This window comes from Dioscorea cayenensis, chromosome 20, assembly GCF_009730915.1.
Source record: "Dioscorea cayenensis subsp. rotundata cultivar TDr96_F1 chromosome 20, TDr96_F1_v2_PseudoChromosome.rev07_lg8_w22 25.fasta, whole genome shotgun sequence".
Taxonomy (NCBI): Eukaryota; Viridiplantae; Streptophyta; class Magnoliopsida; order Dioscoreales; family Dioscoreaceae; genus Dioscorea; species Dioscorea cayenensis.
This window is the reverse complement of record NC_052490.1, coordinates 12,063,840-12,073,546: the sequence shown is the minus strand read 5'-3', so window position 1 is coordinate 12,073,546 and position 9,707 is coordinate 12,063,840.

The following is a 9,707-nucleotide window of genomic DNA, read 5'->3' as shown; positions in this document are numbered from 1 at the left end:
TTGGTTACTCCATTAGAAATTGGGATGGTTCCTCCACCCTTGGTTGTAGGTGTTGCTATAAGGATTACCTTGTATTCTTCCCGAATTGCCCACAAAGTCTACTTGTTCAGTCGGGGCTGAAGTAGCAATCGAAATAGGATAATCAGATGGCAAATGTGAACCCCCACAACCATCACAAACTTGTGATAGCTGCCACCCTTGGTGAAGTTAATGTATCCAATTTCTTGCTCATTGCCTCTACTTGGGCTGTAAAAGATGTAACCACATCAATTTCATGGAGTCCAGCTACTTTCTTCCTCTCCCTTACATTCCATTGGTAACTATTCATGGCCATTTCTTCTAACAACTGTCGGGCTTCATCAGGTATCTTGCTCCTCATTATACCTCCTGCGGTGGCTTCTAGAAGTTGTTTTGTACTTTGATTCAACACATTGTAAAAGTTTGAATGATCATCCCTTCGAGAGATCCGTGTTGTGGACACTTCCACAAGAGATCCTTGAATCCCTCCCATATCTCAAACAAGGATTTAAGCCCCATTTGAACAAAAGACAATATATAATTACGAAGCTTTGCCAATTTTCCCGGAGGGAAGTATCTTGCAAGGAAAGCTTTGACCATCTCATTCTAAGTCGTGATGGATGCTTTTGGCAAGGAATGAAGCCACTGCTTGGCTCTTCCTTTGAGAGAGAAAGGAGAAGCCCTCAATTTGATACCATCATCAAAAACTCCGTAGATCTTCAGCATGTCACAAACTTCTAAGAAGTTTTCAATGTGATTGTTTGGATCCTCATTGGCCAAACCATTGAACTGAGCTAACTGCTGAATCATCTGGATGAATGTAGGCTTTAGCTCAAAATTTGGATCTGTAATCAGGGGTCGCACAGTATTAGATTGTATGCCCAAAACTAAGGGTCTGGCATAGTCGGAAAGTGTTCTCTATTGTTCATTCTACTCTGCCATACTGTCTGACCCTTCAACTTCTATTTCAACTCGATTGGACGGTTCTTGTACAGGTTCTTTACCCCTTCTTCTGAGTGTACGTTCAAGTTCAGTATTAACTTTAATGAATATCAAAGAGTTCCCTCAGGTCATAACCTGGAGCTGTACTAAATAGAAAGAAAACAAATCAGAACGATGATAGAATAAGGAGATGTGAAATAGAATGAATGAATGAATAACTAAGATAGCAAAGTGCAAAGTATCTCTAAACGCCTATTCCCCAGCAATAGTGCCAAAAACTTGACACATCCATTTCGTGTGACCCGCAAGTGCACGGGTTTGTCGAAGTAATAAATCCTAGGTGAGTGGGTATCGTATCCACATGGAGTAGGGAATAGAAACACCAAGATTGCTACTTAACCAAGATAAGATAAAAAAATGATTGTGTTGATAAGATGTAATTTAGATAAAATAAAAGAAATAAGAAAGAGAGGCACAAACAAGTGAGAGGAAAGGCAATCAATAAGAAGTGGGGTGATAAGTGCTTGTGTGATATGAATGTGAAGCATTCTTTCCTTATGTTGAGCATTACTTTTCTCAGGTTTTTACATTAATATGTGTGTTTTTATGTTACTTTTATGCATGTATGGTTGTGAGGCTGAGTATGAAGGAAATAGGCCAATGTGGATCATAATGCACCTATTTTGGAGGAGATCTTGCTAAGGTTCAAACGCGAGCATTCCGTCTTATGCATATAAGAACAGGAGCTCCACCAACATATATATCATTGAAGAAGCAAGTGATTCACGACGGGAACATGTGCCCATTTGCGTTACCCCGATGAAAGTATGGACTTGGGAAGTTATTCAGGTCGAAGACTGTAGCAGATCACTATAGCAAGTACTGTTCACAGCCGGCCGAGAAATAAGAGAAACAGAGAATCCACATGGGCGTGTGGAAATTATCCATGCCCGTGTGGAACTTCCGCACGGGCGCGTGTAGCGTCCACGCCCATGGAGTGGCCCGATTCCAGCCCTATTTAAAGCCGATTCAGCCCCGATTTTTGGTATTCTTTTCTCCATCTTTTCCCCAACTTGAGAGAGGGCTTCGGCTAGGGTTTTGAGGGGTATTGGCCAAGGTTTTGGAGAGGTTCTATGGCTCCGACATCGTCATTCCTGAGGAAGAAGATTGGTAGGGGAGCTTTCGTCGAGGCGTATCGTATACCGGATGAGGGAATCCTTGAATGACGAGTAGAGGACTCTCCGCAAGACCATCGACACGACCATCGAGGGGGTTTCTTTATGGATTCATTGCTTTTACATTCAATTTCTTTGATTGTACTTAGCTCCATGGAGAGCTAAACCCCTAGTGGGTACTTGGGTGATTGTGAACCTAGGATGTATTCGTTTCTTTGAACTTCTTTATTATGCTTTCAATAAATTGATGTTTATTGTGAGTTCCAACCTTGAATGCTTGATTGTATGAACATTTCCCCTAGAGTGACACTAGGGTTGAGAGTTCTTGTTGGTAACCTTGTGAGTGAGTGACACACCACGAGCATTAGACAAAGCTAGGTTGGAGAGGGTTGAGAGGATGAGTCGAGAGGTACAGGAGCGTCCCCTTTCCCCTCTGACATGATAGATTCTACCTCTGTTCCTCGAGTTCTTTGCGAACATAATAGAGTGAATGGTCTAAGGGATGAATCTCCACTGGGGCTTAGTTGCGCGTGCAACGGAGTGAAGCGTTGAGGGGATCTTAGTATCTAGGGCTTAATTGTGGTTAGGGACCTTCCACTCGGACCAAAGGATTAGGTCTATAATTAGGGAAGAGATTTATCACCGGAATCCCTAGAGCTCATTGCAACTTTATTCGAGTGCGAGGTTGGGAGGTTATTTAATCTCTCCTCCGGGACATGAATAGAGTTAGGCATAGTTGACCTTAGATTTGGGACTATATATGTAAGGATTTCCACGACTCACCATTTCATTGATTAGGAAGCATAATAGAGAGTTCTTGCACTTGAAGCGATTATCCTAGGTGAAGCATCATCCGAGTACCCCATCTTTATCGATTGCCTTGCCTCCTCCTTACTTTTGCTCTCTTACTTATTGCTTTTAATTGTTGAGAATTGAATCATTATCACACTTATCATTGTTGATACTCCACATACCTAAGAATCGAATTAAGTGTCTTTAATCCCTACTCCTTATGGATTTGACCCCGCTCACCCGGGATTATTACTTCGACAAACCCGTGCACTTGCGGGATAAACACAAGGGGACCTTGTCATGGGGTACTCGGATATTGTTCCATCTAGGATTATCGCTTCGAGTGTAAAACCAACTATTATGCTCCCTAACTAATGCTCAATGAGTCATGGATATCCTAAGATACACGATCCCAAACCTAAGGTGAACTGTGACTAACTCTACACAATACCCCGGCAGAGAAATCGATCAGTCTCAACACCTCACACTGTTCAAAGTTGCAAGACGCTCTAGGTGATTCCAAGTGATAAACCCTATTTCTATATGTAGACCTAACCCTTTGGCACAGGCAAAAGGCCCCAAGTCACAATTAAGCCCCAAATACTAAAGATTACTTAAATGCTTCACTCTATTGCTCTCACAAGTAAGCCCTAGCGGAGTTCCTCTCTTAGTACTTCACGCTATTGTAACCGCAAAGAACTCTAGAAAATGGAGGTAGGATAAATCACACCGGAGGGAAAGGAGGATGCTCTACTACCTCTTGACTCACCCTCTCGACCCTCTCTAATCTAGCTTAGTATAACCATCGTGGTGTGTCACTCACTTACAAAGATTACCAATGTAAACTCTCAACCCTAGTGTCACTCTAAAGGAGAAATCATTCAACAAGCATTCAACATTGGAACTCAATTAAAACATCAATTAAGGAAAGAATAATAAAAGGTTAATGAAACAAATACATCTTAGGGTTCACAAATCCAAGTACCCACTAGGGGTTCAGCTCTCTATAAAGCAATATATAATCAATAGTAAGACCGAAAGTAAAAACAAGTAATCTATAGGAAAACCACCTCGGTAGACATGGCGATGGTCTTGTGGAGTAGCCTCGTCCTCCACAAAGGTCCTCTCGTCCAGCCTAGGGCACACCTCGCCGGATCGGTGTTGACAAAAGCACCCCAATAACAATCTTCCAAGAGGAACACAGTGTCGAAGCCGTAGAACCACACCAAAAGCCTTGCCAATACCTCTCTAAACCCTAATCGCCAGCATCTGAAAAGATGGAGAAAAGATGGATAAAAAGCATCTAAAATCGGGCTAAATCGCGGCTTTAAATAGGTTAGAATCGAGCATCCACATGGCCGTGTGGAGGTTCCACACGCCCCTATGGAATTTCCACATGGGCGTGTGGATTCTCTACAATTCTGATTTTCTGCAAAGTATGAACAGTAACTACTACAGTAATTGTTACATTGATTTTCCTACATTAACCTGCTTCAGTACCCTACCAAAAATACTCCTGATTCACAATTTTTATTGAGGCAACATAAACGGGCACACGTTTATGCCATAGATCGCGTCACTTTTTCAATCAAAAGCCTCATTGGTGAAGTCTTGATATCATTGCACAAGTCAGGATACGAAAATGTGACTGCCTTCGTGCCCTCCAACTCATTGTAATTGCTTGAATACAAGGAGGTTGGCACACATTCTCGTATCTTTGAGCCCAACATCTGTCTTTGCATTTGTTCCTTCCAACATTTCATCAAATAGTGCATTCACGATCTACATTGGCTTCTTTATTACGTATTTGCCTCCACAACCCTACATGCACCAAAGTAACACAAATACACATGTAATAGTGCTAAAACCTGATAAAAGTAATGGTCAACGCAAGAAAAGAATACTTCATATTACTAATAAACAAGCACTTATCATAAATGCTATTTTAGCTATTCACCATTTAATCTATTTCACACTTTCTTATTCTTTCATCTTTTTAATTTGTTTTTCTTTTTTTGGTTGTAGCTCTAGGTTATGACCCGAGTGATTGCTTTCCCGCAAGTGTACGGGATCGCCAAGTAATACCCTGTAAGTGACACAGGGGACATATTCCACGGGCCATGGAAGTATTACTCACTCCTCATCTATTATGTAGCCTACAATTCTTAGTAAGAAGAACAAACGAAATAAAATAAACTAAGCTAAGCAAATCCTATAGCCGAGTAACTAGCACACGGATGTAAACAAACAAGGGAGTATCAAGCATGAGAAGGGAGTGTTTGGATAAGGAATCCACCTAGGGTTGTTGTTAACGACCAAACTAGGATAGTTTGAAGATGCATTGATGATAGTTGAGACCTCAAGACCTCGTGAGTAGATTAGCCCCAATCTCTCGGCGACTAACCCCTGATCTCATACGAATGTTAATCAGAATCTATTCTGGATCAACACACCTATGATCGCATTAAGTTCTAGGAGTTCTTTAATAGGAGTAAACCTACTCTTCTTCGGCTTAAACCTAGCAATGGAGGGCTACCAACACCAGATATCTTAGCGTGTAGGCACAAGTATTGCCTTTCAATCTTTCCTAGATCTAGTATGCGTGAGTAGGTCACATCTATGCATACAACTCATAATAGAATCAAGGATTTCTCCATACATGTAATTCTAAGCATCAAGGCAGGAAAGATTGAATCTCAAACAACCATCAAATTAAATTAAGAATAACATCCCAAGTTCTTACACAAGAATAAACCCTAGGGTTCATCCAAATCCAAACACCACAATAAGTTAATCCCACATGATGAGGGATACTTATACAACATACAAGGAAGATAAAAAAATATAAGAAGTAATGAAAACTCCCTCTAAGTCATGATCCCCTTGAATGGATGAAGCTTCGAATGGTGACGCAATGGTGGCTTAGATCTTCACTCCAACTCTTTCTCCTTTGCTCCTCTCCATCTTGGTGATGATGTGTGCTCGTTTCCCACAAAGATCATCACCAGAAGATGGCCAGAAGGCCTCAAGAAAGTGTGGTAGCGGCGGCCAAATGGCCAAGGAAAAGTCTCTCCTTTCTGCCCTAGAAATCTGTATTTATAACCTCTAAAGCATACGGGCCTTATGGGGGCCGTATAGCACTCAAAACACCAATTTTTGCTTCATACGGGGTGCATACGCCTCCATATGGGGTGTATGGGGGCCGCATGAAGTTCTGTACAGGCTACTTCAAACAATCCCATGCTATAGTGGTTGGTACAGTAACTTCACTATAGTAACTTTGCTATAGTACTTTTGGGCCTGTTGTCTTCTTATTTTTACTCAAATGGTGTCCTCATGTTATCCATGGCTTTCTTGTACCCTACAAAGTAAATACTACATGATTAAGCACAAAACTGGCATCAATCCTCAATGAAATACATGGAAAGTGTATAAAATACTGACACGTCCGAATATGCGTGTAAACCGCAAGTGTACGGGTGTCGAAGTAATAATTACCCCGGTGAGTGGGTAGTCAAATCCACAGGGAACGGAAGTATTAGTATTAACCAATTCTTAGTTATCTAGTTGAAATCAATGAATGTGATGAAATGAACTAATTGCAAGAGAATTAATAAGCAAGCAAATTTGCAAGAAAAACTAGTAAAGGAGATCTCAATCAATAAAGATGAGGTACCCGGACAATGCTCCCCCTAGGATCTAACATGAAGCTCAAGATTCATTAAATGCTTCTAAACCGAGTCTAATGAGTCGAGGTAATCCAAGAACAACCGGCCTTTGTCTCCAAGCCACCGGTACTAGTCCCCTACAAGGTTCCGGCAGAGAAATCGCTCAATCTCAACACCTCACACCCCATATGACCGCAATACGCTCTAAGGACACCTAAGAGTGAAACCGATTCCTAAAGATAGATCCAACCCTAATTCTCGGCAAAGGATCCCTAACCCCCTACAAGGTCCCGGCGGAGAAATCTTTCAATCTCACGCCTCATACCAAATATGGTTGCATAGAGTTTAGGGAATATGGAGATAGGAAACACTCAATCGAAAGGGAAAGGGGACACTCCACTATCTCATGAATCACCCTCTCAACCCTCTTTAAGCTTGATGTTCTAACTCTAATGGAGACCTCTCTCTCATCAAAGTAACAAATCATGCAAATCCAATCAACCACAAGGATTAATTAAACAAGCAAGCAATGGGAATACAAGATTAAAACTCAAATCAACTCGGATTTTATAGAAACATAAAGCAAATCATTACAAAAACATAGATCCTAGGGTTCACATGCCCTAATACCCACTAGGGTTTAGCCCTCCATGGAGCAAGTTACAAAACAATGATGAATACAATGAAAAGCAATGAAAACCATGAAGTAAAACCCCCTTAAATTTGTGATGATGGCATTGATGGGTCGCCCAACGTCTTGAAGAATCCTTCTCCGAAGCTAGGTCGCAGAAGGCTCCCTCTATGCTATGACAGAGAGAAGATCGATCAAAGTTGGTGATGGACGCCAACCAATATCGCCAAAGACCTCCTCCAAAACCCCAGCCGCCTTACCTTCAAAGTGCTCACAAAAACCCTCGCCAAAAGTCTCCAAAGAATAAAGCCCAAAACCGTGGTTGTCACGTGCCCCCACGTGCCCATGTGGATTTTCCACGAGCCCATGTGGGCTGCAGGAATTTCCACGCGGCCGCGTGAACAGTAATTTTACTACAGTACTGCTATAAAACTTCCATGGTAGGCTATAAAACTTCTCTTCATCGACGTATCTTTGAAAGGTCTTGCAATCTTCACAAAGAAAAGGAACATGAAGATGTGGCTACCTTTGTGCCCTTCCAACTAGTGAATTGACTTGAATCTTCTTGGAAGTTGTTAGACATCTCCACGTTTATGAACTCCTCTCTTGTCTTGGTCCTTGAATTGAACAAGAACTCCCAACATTGTGTCTTTATAGACTATCTTTTCTTACTTTTTACTCTTCAAGGCATTCACAGCCTATATGCATAAAAAAACACCAAATACACAATATGAGACATAAACCATGGTAAAAATGCTTATCTACTGTAACTCAACATCTATTTATCATTGTCCATTGCTTTTGGATTCTTATACTTGCTTGAGGTAATGCATTTAGCTACTTATCAGTCTTTTTGTTTTTTCATGAGTTGTTTGCTTGGGGACAAGCAACGCTTAATTGTGGGGATATTTGATAAGTGTCTAAATGTAGGTATTTTCCTATATGTATTTGATAAGTGCTTGAGTAGGCATATTTTTATATATGTTTTACATGCATTGAGCTTCATTTTTACCATGGTTTATGTCTCATATTGTGTATTTGGTGTTCTTTTATGCATATAGGTTGTGAATGCCTTGAAGAGTAAAAAGTAAGAAAAGATAGTCTATAAAGACACAATGTTGGGAGTTCTTGTTCAATTCAAGGACCAAGACACGAGAGGAGTTCATAAACGTGGAGATGTGTAACAACTTCCAAGAAGATTCAAGTCAATTCACTAGTTGGAAGGGCACAAAGGCAGCCACATCTTCATGTTCCTTTTCTTTGTGAAGATTGCAAGACCTTTCAAAGATGCGTCGATGAAAAAAAGTCTTATAGCCTACCACATGGACGTGTGCGCGGACATGTGGCCTCAAGAGAAGAGTGTTTGGACCACGATTTGCGAAAAGTACTGCAGCAATTTCAGTGTACCAGCACTGTAGCAAAATTACTATTCACACTCCTAGGTGGAAATTCCTGTAGCCCACGCGGGCGTGTGGAAAATCCACATGGGCGCCTGGGGGCACGTGACAGGCGCGGTTTTGGGCTATAAGTAGGCCGTTTGCCCTATTCTTTGACATCTTTTGTGTAGCTCTTGAGGGGTGAGACGGCTACGGTTTGGAGAGGATGTCTTTGGCAATTTGGAAGGTGTTCTTTACTAACTTTGATAGTTTCCTTCGTCGTCATAGACTTGGAAAGCCACCGGTGACCTAGCTTCGGAGATGAATCCTTCAAGACGTCGAACTACCCACCAAGGCCAATCATCACGATTTCAAGGGGTTTTCTCTATGGTTTTTGTTGCTTTTCATTGTATTAATCATTGTCTTGTAACTTGCCCCATGGAGGGCTAAACCCTAGTAGGTACTTGGGCATGTGAACCCTAGGATCTATTCTTTTGTATTGACTTGCTTTATGTTTCTAGTTAATCCGAATTGATTTGAGTTTTAATCTTGTGTTCCCATTGCTTGCATGTTTTATTGATCCTTGTGGTTGATTCTATATGCATGATTTGTTACTTTGATGAGAGAGAGGTCTCAATTAGAGTTAGAACTTCAAGGTTAAAAAGGGTTGAGAGGGTGAGTGATAAGTGTCTAAATGTACATATTTTAGTATATATATTTGATGTATTTAGCACGTATTTCTATAAGGATTGATGCCCGTTTTTGTGTTTAATCATGTGTTATTTGCTTTGCAGGGCATAGAAACACCATCGAGGACACGAAGATACAATTTGGGCAAAAAAGAGAAGAAAACCAGGTCACGGTACTGTAGCACATGGAGTGTTTTTTGAGTCAGGAATTTATCCAAGGCATATGGCCTCAATGCTGCCCTGGATTGACCCCAGGATGAATACTGTAGCCAAAGAAGAGAGTAGTTTGCTTGAAGGCATACTGGCTCAATGAGGTGCTCATTGAGCCAATATGGATACTATTATGAGTGCAAGAGTGCACTTTTGCCTACCCCAAACGGCCTCAATGAGGTCCTCATTGAGCCAGTATACCACCT